This window comes from Otolemur garnettii, unplaced genomic scaffold, assembly GCF_000181295.1.
Source record: "Otolemur garnettii isolate 467f Iridium unplaced genomic scaffold, OtoGar3 scaffold00007, whole genome shotgun sequence".
Lineage (NCBI taxonomy): Eukaryota > Metazoa > Chordata > Mammalia > Primates > Galagidae > Otolemur > Otolemur garnettii.
The window spans coordinates 7,646,614-7,651,375 of record NW_003852402.1 but is presented as its reverse complement, the minus strand read 5'-3'; the positions used below and the strand labels follow the sequence as shown (position 1 = coordinate 7,651,375).

General features: G+C 42.1%; 1 non-coding gene across 1 annotated transcript; it reads left to right on the top strand.

Moving 5' to 3' along the window:
- The first annotated feature begins 1,065 nt into the window (after window positions 1-1,065).
- LOC111723029 lies at window positions 1,066-1,168 on the top strand. The gene has a single exon (XR_002771661.1). It is a non-coding gene; the product is annotated as a U6 spliceosomal RNA (small nuclear RNA).
- Window positions 1,169-4,762: the final 3,594 nt, after the last annotated feature.

Genomic DNA, 4,762 nt, shown 5'->3' with positions numbered 1-4,762 from the left:
AAGCACTGTGGTGGGTGTCTATAGTCCCAGCTACTTGGGAGGCTGAGGCAAGAGAATCACCTAAGCCCAGGAGTTGAAGGTTGCTGTGAGCTGTGATGTCATCGCACTCTACTGAGGGCAATAAAATGAGATTCTGTCTCTAAAAAAAAGGAAAGAAAATCATTACAGCATTTAAGAGAGAACATATAATTAACATTTATATGTCTTGCTTACAACATGCCAGACACCATTCTTGGCACTTGCATGCGTGCACTCATTTAATACAAGGAAAAGCATTTTACTGATGAAGAAACTGAGGCACAGAGGGGATAAGTAGTTTATTTAAGGTCACCCAGCTAGGAAATGACCAGTTTGGTATTTAAATGAGGCAGGGTGGCTCAAGCCTACACTGTTACTCTTTACAAGGAAAGGGAATGGCAAAACCTTGGAAGGCAGTTAAACATTTATAAAGAAAAGGATTAAAAACTTCTGTATAGTGAAGGAAATAATCAACAGAGCAAGCAGACAACCTACAGAAACCTAAACTATACTTCTGATACAGGGCTAATATTTAGAATCTATGAACAAGTCAAGCAAATCAAAGGGAAAAAACCAAATAATCCCATTAAAAAGTGGGCAAAAAACATGAACAGAAGCTTTTCAAGATAGACAAATGGCCAACAAATGTATGAAAAAAATGCTCAAAGTATGGCCAGGCACGGTGGCTCACGTTTGTAATCCCAGCACTCTGGGAGGTCAAGGTGGGTGGATTGTCTGAGCTCACAAGTTCGAAGCCAGCCTGAGCAAGAGCAAGACTCCATCTCTAAAAATAGCCAGGTGGGCACCTGTAGTGCCAAATACTTGGGAGGCTAAGGCAAGAGAATCTGTTGAGCCCAAGAGCTTGAGGTTGCTGTGAGCTATGATGTCACAGCACTCTACCAAGGGTGACAAAGTGAGACTGTCTCAAAAAAAAAAAAGAAAGAAAAGAAAAAAATGCTCAGTCACTAATCATAAGGGAAATGCAAATTAAAACTATAAGATATCACCTTAGCCTTAAGAATGGCTTTTATTAAAAAGTCCAAAAATGTGTTCACTTTGGCAGCACATATAGAAAATTGGAACACAGAGAAGATTAGCATGACCTCTGTGCAAGGGTAACAAGCAAATTCATGAAGCATTCCATATTTTTATTTAAAAGAAGTCCCCAAACAATAGATGCTGACAAGGATGCAGAGAGAAAAGAAGACTTGTACATTGTTGGTGGGACTGCAAATTAGTATGGAAAATAGTATGGAGACTCTTCAGAGAACTGGAAGTCTATCTGCCATTTTATCTAGTAATCCCACACTGCTAAAGAAAAGTCACTCTATCAAAAAGACACCTGCACTTGAATGTTTATTGCCACACAACTCACAATTACAAAGACGTGGAATCTACCCAAGTGCTCCTCATTTCATGAATGGATTAACAAAATGTGGCATATGTATACCATGGAGTACCACCGAACTCTAGAAAAGGATGAATTAATGCTCTCTGCAACAAATTAGATGGAACTGGAGACTGTTATCCTAAATCAGGTGTTCTCAAACTTTTTAAACAGGGGCCAGTTCACTGTCCCTCAGACTACTGGAGGGCAGGACTGCGGGCCCCAGGATGAGTTGGCTGCTAAGCAGGACAGGCAGCGGTGGCAAAAACACCCAGTCGGCTGGATAAATGTCCTAGGTGGGCTGCATGTGGCCCATGAGCCGTAGTTTGAGGACATCTGTCCCAAATGAAGTAACTCAAGAACGAAAAAAAAAAATGCCAGGCTGGGGGCGGTGGCTCATGTCTGTAGTCCTAGCCCTCTGGGAGGCCAAGGTGGGTAAACTGCTTGAGCTCAAGAGTTTGAGACCAGCCTGAGCAAGAGCAAGACCCAGTCTCTACTAAAAATAGAAAAATTACTAATGTATAAGACATTGGTCTGTCCTAACGTATGTTGTTGGTGGTAATTTTAGTTCATCTAAAAAAGTATGTGTTTTTTGTGTAACTGGCTGAGTCCAAAGTTTACCCTAAAAGAAAAGGAAACATTGAGAGAGGCTGACGAATTCTCTCGAATTCAAATTTCTGATGTCTTTAGAAACTGAACACCTTCAGACTAGAGGCAGAGTTTTAGAACTTTCATTGAAAAGTTGACATGTCTATGAGTATTGCTAACCTAACTTCAAACAGAACAGAAATCAGTAGTGTGGAACTGGGCTAGTTTGTTATGGCTCTTCATTCAAAATATTGTTGATTCTGTCTGTGTTCTGTTTTCCAGGGGCCAGAAAAACCACTTTCTGTCTTTTGAGCTATTTGTAGCTTTTCAAGCAATGTATGTACTTATGAGCAGAATTTGAAACGTATTTTTTCTCTCTCCTTGATTTCTCCGGAATTTGAAAGCCATTTGTAAGTATTCTTGATTTTTGACAGTATAGTCATTTGCATAGGTTCAATAGGAATCTGTTTTGTTCTATGGGACATGATGAAGGCACTGGTTGTTTTGCTAAGGCTTTGGCTGGAATAGCATTTCCAGAGGTGTCCAAACTGCATTGGGGAATTCAGGTTGACTTTGTAGGGCCAGTGAGAGAGGCCTTTTGGAAAGCTGGCATTTCCTGATCTGTGGTTAAGTAACAGGGGTTGCTTCCTGGTGGGTCTAGGAGTCAAATGTGCTTGGGGACCTCAGGAGGGGAGGAGTTTGCCCAATGCATGTGGATATCTAGTGGCATGGATGAGGCCTGGGCTCATGAAAGGCTTTCAAGAAAGTCCGGCCTGAGATTCCTTATGAAGGGTTCTAGCAAAGCCAATTTTATTTTATTTTATTTTATTTTTTGAGACAGAGCCTCAAGCTGTCCCCCTGGGTCGAGTGCCATGGCATTACAGCTCACAGCAACCTCCACCTCCTGGGCTCAAGCGAGTCTCCTGCCTCCGCCTCCCAAGTAGCTGGGACCACAGGCGCCCGCCACAACGCCCGGCTATTTTTTGGTTGCAGCCGTCATTGTTGTTTTGGCGGGTCCAGGCTGGGGATTCGAACCCGCCACCTTAGGTGTACGTGGCTGGCGCCTTAGCCGGTTGAGCTATAGGTGCCGAGCAAAGCCAATTTTAAAGGAAAGAAAAGCCTAGATGGCTAATAACTAATTAATCTTACTGCACTTTGTGCAAATAATCAGACCCAGTATACTGAAGGTACAGTTTATTTTGGTAACTAAGTCAGTTCTGCTATACTTTGTCTTTAGTAAAGAGAAACCGGAGAGAGAAAAATGATTCAAAGAGAAAAGAGGCTGTGGGCCCACCTGTATTAAATCCCAGCCTTGTAGTACTGTCAACTCATAAAATGAGATATAACTGTTTTACTAAACTGATCTGTTAAATGGAACTAAAAGACTGGCCAAAGAGTATGGAATTATATACAGTAGTTATATTTATTCTGAAGCCTTAAGACTCAACAAAGGTCGCCTGTTGGGTATACTGGAAAAATCTGTGCAGTGTTAAATGTTCTCTACTGTTCTATATAGATACCTCAAGAAAAATTAAAATCTAAAATGAGAATTTCCCAGTAAAAAAAATAGAAACATTATCTGGGTAGGGTGCCTGTAGTCCTAGCTACTCAGGAGGCTGAGGCAAGAGGATCACTTGAGCCCAGGAATTTGAGGTTAGCTATGATGCCACATCATAGCTTTTTTTTTCTACAAAAAAAAAAAAAAAGAGAGAGAGAGAGAGAGAGTGAGAGAAACAAACACATGTGCTCTTTATATACTGAAACTAACATGGGCACACATGTGCACAGAGGGAAGTAAAACTCATTGGAAATCAAAAAGAAGGTGGGGGAGGAAGGAAGAGACAAAACCTATCAGATACAATGAATATTATTTGGCTGATGGAACACTTATAGCTGTGACTCAAGCATTACAAAAGTGATCTATGTAACAAACACATCTGTACCACTTTAATATTTTGAAATATAAAAATTTCAGGCTGAGCTGTGATACCACAGCACTCTACTGAGGGCAACATAGTGAAACTCTGTGTCAAAAAATATATATAAAAATTTCAAAAAAGGAAAGGACAAAAATATTTCTATATGCACATTGATTAGTGTATTAGTTTCCTCATACTGCTGTAACAACCATAGCCAAGTGGTGCTGGTGGTACAGTGATGAGCATAGTTGCCTTCCAAATAACCATAACCTTGATGGTTTATTTCTATTTATAACGCTCAAGCTGTCATCCTGGGCAGAGTGCTGTGGCATCGCAGCTCACAGCAACCTCCAACTCTTGGGCTTAAGTGATTCTCTTGCCTCAGCCCCCCAAGTAGCAGGGACTACAGGCACCTGCCACAACGCCTAGCTCTTTTTTGGTTGCCGTTGTCATTGTTGCTTAGCAGGCCCAGGCCAGGTTTTAACCTGTCACCCTAGGTATATGTGGCCAGCGCCCTGCTGACTGAGCTATGGGTGCCGCCAACCTTGGTGGTTTAAAACCACAGCTATTGGGTGGCACCTGTGGCTCAAAGGAGTAGGGTACTGGCCCCATATGCTGGAGGTGGCGGGTTCAAACCGAGCCCCGGCCAAAAACTGCAAAAAATAAATAAATAAATGAATAAATAAAATAAAACCACAGCTATTTATGCTCCCATAGTCCTGGAAGCCAAGCGTCTGAAATCAAGGAGTTGGCAGGGCTGGGCTGTCTCTGATGGCCTTAGCAGAGGATCCTTCCTTGCCTCTCCAGCTTCTGGTGGCTCCGGGTGTGTGTTGGCTCTGTCTCTATCTTT